A 10,931-nucleotide genomic window follows, 5' to 3' on the forward strand; every position below is an offset into this window, starting at 1 on the left:
GCAAAATACACAGCGGCCTCCCTGCACAGGCAGAGGGCTTTGCTACAGCCCTGCCACCCCGTGTCTCCCCAGGCCTGTCCCCGCACGTCTCCTCTGACCCAAGAAGGGTTTAAAGCCGGTGATGTGGCCACAGGGCCAGGCTGCCGCGTCGCAAGGGCTGGCTGGGAGGGGGCCGCCAGCCCGCACCGACCTCCACACCCCTTGCACAAGGCCATGGACATCTCTGCAGTCCTCGCCAACATCTGTCAGCTCCGTGGAGGCAGGAAAGATGTCTACAGCAAACCAGCAGCTTTTTTCCAAGCAGTCCTGAAATCTAGTCAGTAATTTGGGTTAAAAATTAACCACGTGCTTTTCAGCAGCGTCCTCAAAGCCGTGAGGAACAGATCYGCACCCCAGCCAGGAAGGCGTGAGCCATGGTGGCTTCTCCGGGCAGCATGTGGAGATCAGCTGAAACGTTATAATTTTCTCCCTGAGGTTGGGGGAGCTCTTAAGCCTTTCAGAGGCTCCTTCTACGTTCTTCAAACCAACACAAAACCAAAACATACACCAATAAAGAAACCCCCGGCTGCTGTGCACACATGAACAAAACCTCGTCTGAATTCCGACATGCTGATAGGATTTGACACAAATGCACTCTCAAAACTTTTATTTCTGTGGCTGTCCTTGAGGTTCTGTTCATGCAATTTCCATAAAGCCCCAAGTCAGAGACCTTTACGTTTTTATAGGGGCTCTGTTCATAAAACACCAAGCTGTTTCCACATGAACATCATAGCCCATAGGCTGAGCAGAGAATGAATTTCCATGAGTCATTAAACTCCTTTCCCCTGGAGAAACAGCTTACTCTCGGTTACATGCCGGAGGTGCGTGTGTCTCCAACAGAAGGTGGGAAAAGGAAGCTTTTAGCTCTCAAGTGTAAAATGAATGTTCAATAAATAGAATCATTTTTCAGACAAGCAAATGCAGTGTTCAAGTCACTAGCGCCCTGGGGCTATTTACTTGACTATGCAATTGGCAGTGCATTGTACATGGCAACTCCTGAGCTTTGTTATGCACATTGCGGGTTTTTGCTTGAGCACTTCTTCTGCCTGCCTGTTTTTCTTTTAAATAAACATGAGGCACAGCCTGATGCTGTGGGAACGCCTTGAACAGAGGCAGCCCAAGCCCAGTCCTTGTTAGACACACACAGTAAGACAGTCTGAACGGGGAGGTATGGCAGAGTAACAGGTAAAGTGTGTTGCTGCTGTAGCTTACCCCTTAGAGACTCCTTCTTCTCCCTCCCTCCCACCCAGGAGAAAAGCCTTTGGCTGCTCTTCCCCAGTGAAAGGATCGAGCAATGAATTGCCCCAAATTAATTAAAGCATTCAGAGCCTCTGCCCCTCCCAGGGCCTGTCCCTCTCCTRTCCTCAGAACCAACATGCTGGGGGGGATACAGCAGTCCGTAGTGTTTTCCAAGAATAAAACTGCATGTTGAATTAAGACCCCAGTCCAGTATGTGCAATGACTTTGAATTCAGGCGCTGCTTGCTTGAAGTCATGGGCTGACCCAGCTGCTCAAGGTTGCCTGCAGGCTCATGTGCTTTACAGGGAAAGAGCAGTTTGCTGAGATGGCTCGTTCCCAGTCACATAATGTGGATACTCTGCTGGGGCCCAATTCTGCCCAGTTTAAAGGCACATTAGAGCTCCTTATTCAGTGTAAGGTCCAAGCTCTGCTCCTTCCAGCAGCCCCTCTCAGCATCTCCAGTGCCCAGGGTCAACCCAGCAAACAGCTCCTCCCTTTTCATCTCTTCTGCAAATAAACATTAGCATTCACCATGGTTTTATGATGTTATATTTCAGCAAAACCAAGGAAAAATGCACATAGTGTGGACAGAAATTTGGAATATTCCTTTAAATATCCTGTCAGCCCTGTAGTGATACTCATTAGCTATGCCCATATTAGCAAATGAAGCTAGCCTATGCCAGGYAGGGCTCTTCCAAACAACTCGTGCGAGTTAACACGGGTCAAGGACCCTTCCTAGTTAATAGCTTGAGCACAGCCACCCTGCATTGGGGGATGGAGAGTTTAATCACACAGGCATGGGCCAACCCAACCCAGTCGGCCTCAGAGCCAGAGAACAGTCCAGGACACGTTGCAGTCATAATACAGCTATAACCAGCGTGTCTTATGTTCTGAAAAATCCCCAAAACAAACATATGTGCGAGGTTTGGCATGTCATATTTGTGTGAATCTTTGCAGAGAATAAATGTAGAAATGTGTAGGAGATTTCTCCTCCTCCCTTCCCCGGCCCATGGCACCTGTGCAGTAAACAGAGGCAGTTGCACCTCCCCAAGCTCATGCTGCTCCGTCATGTCACCTGCTTTGCATGAGAGACTGAGAATAAACACGCTGACTTCATTTCTGCCCTTCACTGGGGGGTTTAATCAGTCTGTCTGTGTCGGCAAGACTGTCTTTTTAAGGGATCTGGGAGGGTGGCTTTTGAGGTCAGCCGTAGCAGTGTGTACACCCTGTTTTCCTGCGCCGTTATGAGCCCCAGGCAGCCCATCTCCTCACCCCCAGTGTGAGGATCATGCGAGTCCCCACTGATGCCACAGCATTTGACTGTGCTCTTCTCTGTAGCAGGGCTTTGGCTCTTTGTCCGGACCATTTCACAGGTGGTAGCCCTGACCCAGAGTGTCTGACGGACAGCCAGCATCGGGTTTTGGCTGCAAATCCCAGTGGGGCCACAGACCTCCTCGTCTGCCTTCCCAGGAGGTGAAGGTCTGTTCCCAGGAGGTGAAGGCAGTTCAGCAGGTCCCCTTGCCTCTGGGCCAATCCACCCCTCACTTTGGTGTCTCTCTAGGGCCTCTGACCCGAAACAGCAGGGAATCAATAGCCTTTGTAACCCTTCTCCATGCGAGTCACCTTGGCATGATCACCCACATGTGAGCTTCAGAAGGGACATTACGAGGATATCTTGGCAGGGAAAACTTATACTTGACTGTTTTGCACTTAATTATGCTCTGTTCGTGTAGCTCTTTGGTAAGCATCCCTCTCCACCACTGAATCACGCCTCTCCAACCAGTGATTCACACCTTGTTCTTCCTTTCCCTCCACTCTGTGCAACGATCTCCTGCCTAGTTTGAAACCTCATTAGCTTAATTTAAGAGGTTATTTTACAAGGAAGACTGATCTATGCCAAAGCTAACACAGGAAAAGAACTGTCATCTGTTTACTCTTTATGAAGTGTTATTGCTATTCAAAAAACACACACCAAAACCCTAACATTTCATATAAGAAAAAGACACTATCCAGCAACATTAAAACTGCTTTACCCTATAGTCAGGATATACTCTAGCTAACTTGCTTAACATCAGGTAGCTTGCTGGTTATATAGCAGGTTACTTCCTATAGCTCATTGCATGCATAATGCCTGTTTGCAGGGCTGGAAATCCCTTGAGTGGTCTGGACACCCACAGTATTTCCAGAGAGATGACACTTGTCTAATCCTGGGGCAGAAGGAGCCCGTCATTCGCCTTTCCCAGAGCTGCTAAGGACAGGCATCCTTTAAACTTAGAGCCCCAATCAAGGCAGGAGACACGGTCTCCCAAGCAACTAATGTTACTGTCATGCACAGCCCGACTTGCCAGAACAGCATGTTTTGTGGTGTCAGCATCGTTGTTCAGTAACCTACACAGAGACCCAGTGTCTTCATGGAAAAACAGACCAGAATAGCTATTGCAGGAGAAACTGTTCCAGGATGGCTGTCTGAATAGGTACTTCATTCCAGAATAAAAGGGATTTTAGTCCAAAATTTATTTATTCAGAATTAAATCCCTTTCTTTCAGAATAGTGAGTCCACATGGGAGTTATTCAGGAATAGGTTATTCCATTAGTTATTCATGTCCCTGTGTGGACAGGTGCCAACAAATTTAATATTATATTAAAATGCACATTGAAATGGAATAAGGAAAAATAAAACACCCTGGCACCTGACATTTAAACCGTATGGTTTCTGGTGACCCATGCCTAAACAGTGGGCTATCATTTGTGGCTATCATTTTGGGCTATCATTTTCCTCCTAACTGTGCATATTTGACTGTTGGTGTCTGAGAGAAAGAAGCAGCTTACTCTGGGCAACAGCAGATGCAGAATTACATCAGAGCAGGTTCAGGAGCTGTACCCACGGCCTCTGGTACTGATACCAGTCACTGCAGATCAGCTACTCTGCAGTAATCACCTTGTGCAGCCTTACATCTTCTGCAAGTGAGGAAGAGTCATGGGGCAGGTGGGAGAGGAGGTAAAGGAGACAGAGGGAGAGGAGGTAATTTTCCTTGGTAATTGCAAATCCAGAAACTTCATAGCTGTAAACTGGGAGCCTTGACCAAGCGGGGACAGAGCAGCAATATTTCTCATAGCAGGAGCCTCAGAGCAGCATCCAGATGCTCAGCCCAGAGCCCCACCACATGCATCTGACCCATCTGTTCATCAGGGAAGCACCATAAGGAAGCTTGTGGGGCATGGGGATGAAAACCACCGATGGGGTAAAATCTTGGAAACATATATATGCTTTCCCCTTCCCTAACCCCTCAGACTGGCTGACTCCCCATGAGCGACTTGGGAACCTCTCCCCCTGTGATGGACCAACATGTTCCCTCTCAGAAATCCACCTTGACCATCCAGGAAGGAGGAAAGAAGCACAGTGGGAGCGGGCAGGAAGCACACGTGGGATGTGCCCCCATGCCAGCCCTGGGCATGGAGCAAGCCCATGAGGTAACATACCCACACGCAGAGTCCTGGGTCTCCTTGATGGGCAGCTCTCCGTTCCAATTCAATGTCCAAGGCAGGAGAGGAGCAACCAGGGGGGTTCGGTGCTCATCTGCCCTGCAATTACGGCAGCTAAAAACAAAATGATGGCAAGGAAAATCATTTGACAAGAACGCCTGCAGCTTCCCACCTTCCTCCTTCTGGGCACGGAAATGCAGGTGAAAGCATGAGGTCCTCAGAGATTTGGTGAGCAGATTTGGCTCTGGAGCTCCTGATCAGCACGTCCAGCAAAGACTCACCAAAACCCAGAGGTGTCCCCAGCGCCTGCTGCACAGGAGCATCTGAATTGCCATGACAATGCAGGTGGCCTCAGGGAAGGCAGGAGGAAGGGGAAATCTTCCTTCCTCCCTGAGGATGGTCAAGGATGGTCACTACATGGAGGGGGAAGCCCGGACTTTACACCCAAAGGGCACAGAGGGATGATAGCTGCGGTCTGGTGCACAAAATAATCAATTCAAAACAAAGCCCTTGTTTATAGGGCAGTGGGCCTTGGGGCAGGGGGGGTTGGGGTATGCACCTGCATGCTTGCAATGAGACAGGGTGAGACCTACAGGGGAAGGGTGATACCTGCAACTAATAGTGACGTTTTGGGAAGGAACCCATGTCATCTGAACAATTCCCACCTGCCTGGGCTTCCCTGCACAGCACAGCCCCGCTGTGTTTCACAGTCTTTAGCCTTTAGCATAATGGGTGTACTTACACCCGGCCGTGCCTGTGCGTTGGCAGTGGACAGCCAGTCAAGCAAGTGGAGCAACTTGTTCAGCCGAGTGAACGGCACTTCTTGGCCAGGCAATAGCTGCTGGAGTTGGCCCGTTCCCACCCAGCCCGGCTCACTTGGGGCATCAGCTGTGGCCAACAGAGCAAACGGGAATGCACAGAGCCCTGCCTGTACCGAACACAGCCACAGTCATCAACCTCTTCTGCAGGCTGTCATCAGTGCACTGAGCTGCAGCAGCACTCAGTAATGCCACCCATGGAAAGGGTCATGCTCCCATGCCTCYGAGGGGCTCCACATGTCTAAGCCTTGGTGGCATCTGCTTCAAAAAGGTACAACAGGGTGGGAAGAGCTGGAGGGGAACAGGGTTGGGTAGCAGCTGGGCACAGCATGGGGACGGGGACCTGCTGGGAGAGAGGAGGACATGTGCACAAGAGCTGGTGGCATGAGGGGAGCACACAAAGAGCCACCCTCGGAGCGGGCAGGGGTAATGTGTGGGTCGCTGGCACAAGTGGAGCCTCTGCAGGGAGGGCTCTGAGGGCAAGGCGTGAGTCTTTAAAAGAGGCCGGTGAGAAGGATTGTACCTGACAGTTTGTAACAGACACTGGAGAATCCACTCTAGTTAAGAGAAGGATGTGCCAAGGGAGGAAAGGGATCAATTCCGACCAGTCACTTTATGCCATGACATTGCAAAATCTTGGGAAAATGTCAGGGCTCATGGATAATACCTGTCTTCTTGAGCCTCACAAATGCTGGACTCCTCATCTAATTTACTATCACATTAAATATAAAACACCAGCTTACTGTTTTATAATCTCTCCCAGGGGAAGCTAAGCTGTTGTAACATCCTGAAAGATCTGCTGTGCATGCTAGAAGTTATTCCCCCATCGGCAGCGATGTCACTGCGAGAGCTCTCCAAGCTAAAAATACAGCAGCAGCAACAATTTACAAAAATTAGGCTCACGCCTGCACAATGACAGCCGAGTCCCTGACCTTCTCCAAGCTGTTCTCAGCATGACGGATAACCACCATCCCCTGTGCCAGCCTCTCTGCAGCACGCAGCCCCTGACTGCTGGTTAGCGGTTTCTGCAAGGGGTCAGTCACTCCCAGCCCTGACCACTGGGGCAGCTAAGGCAGAGGCGCAGTGCCCAGGCATGCGCTGCCGAGGGACGCTAGCTGCCGACGCAACCAGCTGCTGCTGGTGTTTTAACAACAGCCTTTTCACAATACGGTGTCCTCTGGCTGCAGCTTGAATCTCTGGGAATCCAGGGGTGTTGGGGCAACGGCCGGCAGGAGCATGGCACGGACCACTGCCACGGTCATCTTTACACAGCTTGAGCAAAATCCTTCTGTTTTTGCTCATCTTTGGACACTTCAGGTGCTATTGGGTGCCCAGCTGTGGTATGGGGCTTTGTGAACACCTACAAAATAGCCCCTGCGTTGGAAAGAGTCTGAGTTAGCTGCAACTATGTCTTTTAGCTGCAGGGGAGAAATGGGGGCATCTTGCAGGGGCTACACAGCAGTTGCTGCACCCCCAGTCTGTATGGCTATGTCTGTATGGCTAAATAACCACCCTGACCCCTGCTAAGGGGCACCAATTGCATCTTGTCCATGCTGCTTAGGGCTAGCCCCTAAGAGCACATGTATCCTGAAGAGAGCACCTGGGTCTAAAGCAGCACCAGGGAGCCCATGAGCACAGGGGGAAGCCACACGCAGGATCGGGTCCAGACCTTGAATTGGTCCCCTGGCTCTCCTTTTGTCTGGCAATACAGATGCAACCCCTCTGGACAGGTGTGCTTCATCAGCATAGCGGGGAGCTACTGGGGCTGGGCCAGGTCAAGGGCAGTGGGGCCACAAGCAGCACCCTCAGGTGACTGCCTGGTGCAGCTCAGCATCCACCATAAGCATCTCTAGACTTTCTCCCAGCTTCTTCTACCACTCCCACCACCACCTCCTGCTTGGCCCTGCACTCAGGCTGAGGACAGGGCACTCCCTGCCAGTGCAGCTGTGTCATTGCCAATGTTGCTGCACCCTTTGAGGTCACATACCATGCAATATGTGGTGGTGAGGCCCTGATAGCGTTCAGGGGTCCTTGTGGCCCAGAGCTGTGCCCACAGGTCWGTGCTCATCTAAATAAACACTGCAAAGGCTGGAAGAAGGGGGGATATGGCTATCCCTACCTTAGCTATAGGAAACTATGGCACCACTTTTTAGTGCAGTCAGTGATGGATAGATTTCCTGGGTCCCAAATCTGAACCATTTTCCTATGAAGCTTTTTTTTTCGGGGGGGGGGGGGTAGTAGGATCTGCAGACTTCTTAGAGGTCATGCTGGACCTGTGTTGCAGCAGTGGTAGTCAGAAATAAATATCAGCTGCCACAGAGTTCAGTCCCCAACAGTGAATTTCTCCTGTATTCCCCCCTGACCATCAGCCCCAGTGGAGGTGATGTGACTCTGCAAGCCAACCCCCGTCCGCTGTAACAGCCCTACCACCGGTTTTGGTAGCAGCCGCTACAGCTTTCTCTTTCCCTTTGCAAACTGCACCTGCACTCAGATAAGGCGAGAGGACCAGAACAACAGAAAAGACAACGTGTTGGAGCAGCTGCTGCCGAAAGGATAGTTTTTGATGCCATAGCCTTCTGTGTAGCCTCAATTCTAGGTTGAAGAAGCAAATGTCAGCTATTGAGGAGTGTAACCTGGCGTGGCCAGCAGTGAGCGCAGTACTTGGATGGGGTTTGCCCGCAAAAGCCCTCGCCTGTTCGCAGGTGTGTGACAGTCACTGTGCAGACACCTGCAGCTCTGCTTGCAGCCGATCTGCTGCCAACCAAAGCAGCCCAAGCTGTCTGAGTGTGGGAGCTGCTGGCATAAGGATGCTTATACACCATTACAGGGAACTGCCACCGTGTCTAACAAGGCTGGCCAACACTCAGGCAGTTATCAATTGCTCTCCATCCATACACATGATCTCCTAGTAGGCAGAACCTAAATGTCTCTGATTTGCCATATACCAGCTTTTGACAACCAGAAAGGATACCTCTTGCTTATGCTCCATGGCCTGGCCTTGGCTTATTGAAGGTAACAAGGCCAATGTCAGCAGAATTTAGCTGAAGTTTTGACTCTAGAAATTTCATGGAGTCTCAACTGGTTTCTCTAAAGTAAAAGAAACAAGGTAGTTATCAGTGAGGACATCAGCATGTCATCATTCCTTCTGTGCTTAGAGATTTTACTTTCCATCTTCCCATTTCACTTTCCCACCTTCCCCCATGACTCCCTGGCTGCTTGTGGTTTTTACGAGACAGTCAGATCATGGAAACCAGCACCGCAAGTGCCAGCCCAGGGTTGCAGGCTGCCAGCACAGCATGCCTTGGGGCCGGGGTGCAGACAGGGTTGCTATGTCGAAGGCTGAGTCAGCCGAGCTGCACTGACCTGGAGTTATAATTGCTCTCCTGTGTTTTGCACGACAGCTGTGACACTGAGCAAGGCGCAGGATGTACAAGATCACAGCTTGTCAGGACATGTTCAGCAACCCACGAGGTGGCAAACCCTAAATGACAGTCACCCCCATGTATTAACCAGGATGTCTTGTGAAGCTATGATTAGTGAAGAAAATGCTGTGGACACAGGCCTCATCTGACACTTGCTTCTCGTTGGTTCATGCTGCATGGTAAAACTACAGTGTTGCCATGGTTTTCTGGGTTTCATGGGGTGTTTTTACTTGGTAGTGTTAGTTTTTCATACTCTGCTTGTCTTTACTCTTTAAATAGGTTGAACAAAGCTGTTTAAAATGAGGGATATATATGTAAAAATGTTCTACAACTATTACTCATGATACACCGAGTGGCAGATGTTCTCAGGGAGATGTCAGGAGTAGTACAAGGACTGTCTCTGAAAGGCATCGATAGAGTTGTGTCTTAAAGTCACGCTGGGTTATTCTGCAAAATGGTTGTACCTTCTTGAGTTACCAGACTGCATCATGGCTGCTTTCCCTGCTTGTGAAGTCTGAAAGCCTGGCAGAACCTGTTCATGACATCTGTGTTTTTGTGAACTTATAAAATTTCTTCTAGTGCCTGGCCAGTTGGAGAGCTCTACAGATCCTTTGCAGGTCTCAGAGTTTTAAAAGCAATAGCAGACAGGCTTTCATGGTATAGCAGCACTTTGCTAATAGGCAAGAATCATTAAAAAAACAAAATTAATATGTAGATATTTATTTTGTATCTGAAAGCATAAACAGCAGAGGGTTGAGTTGAAGGACAAAGGACATTTCRGTTCCCAAAACTTCTGATTCACTGCAAAAATCCCTCCTTTACTGTAACTGGCCTGATCTTCTTGTAGGTGTTTGGGAACCTGGGGCTTGGAGGGATGAGAGAAACTGATGGCACTTGGTCCCCACAGGCTGAAATTTGTGCTGCCTGGTGACAGGGGCTGTGACATGGGATTCAAGCAACAACTGCTGCTCCCAAGGGGTGGCAGGATGGGTAAAGCTTCGCACTAGTGTGACCATCAGGAAGAGATGAAGCAGCAGATGAAGAGATGCCCTGTTAGAAAATGCTTTCCATGAGCAATATGCATGTACAACCTGCTTCTCTACCAGTTCTGTAGTTTGCCAGGGCACAGAGCAAGGCCCAGATCCACTATGCTGGGTTTTTCTTCTATGTCCATATTGAACTCTTGCTTGGCCAGCTCCACTGTAAAGATCTCCTCTTGGCCTCTCTTCCCTCACTGCTCATCCCAGAGAAATCCCATTTCTCAAAAAACTCCCATTTGCTCAGTGGCTTTCACAAGAGCTTCAGGAGTTTCTCTTCTTTTTTTCCTCCAGTTCCACTTCTCCAAATATCAGGTGATACTTAATGCAAATATCTTCATAGGTCAAGTCACTTTAGATGCTGAGTTGTTGGAGATGAGAAAAGTAACAGGCAGTTATTAAGTCTTTTCAGTTTCTATGGTAGCAAAAAGATTTTCCATGAGGCTCCAATTTTGAGATGCCACCTCCAGAGCAGTTCCCAGGCTCTGCTGATGGACAGGTCCCTTCCAGCCTTTTCATCTATGTGTCTTTGGCTTCAGGACCTGTCAGACTGCCAGACACTGCTGGTAATGGAGCTGGCTGACAGTTTATAGTCTGGAATATGATATATGCAGTTCACCCGTCTAGCATCTTGGATTGGGAGACTGGTACAGAGCAGAGGCCACAGGACTTTAAACTAGGAAAGATGGGGGAAGAGGAGAGTTATAGTGCCAGGGTAGTTGGCAAAAGACAGCTCAAGTCAGGACGCCTCCAGCAGGTGAATGCAGCCAGGGAAGTGTGCATGGGATGTGGCTATGGAGGACCCTCTTGTATCCCTCCTGGGAAACCTGCATGCTCGATCACCTCTCTGAAATGCCTGTACACCAATGCATGCAGCATGGGGAACAAACAGG

This window comes from Apteryx rowi, unplaced genomic scaffold (assembly GCF_003343035.1).
Source record: "Apteryx rowi isolate R43461 unplaced genomic scaffold, aptRow1 scaffold_391, whole genome shotgun sequence".
Lineage (NCBI taxonomy): Eukaryota > Metazoa > Chordata > Aves > Apterygiformes > Apterygidae > Apteryx > Apteryx rowi.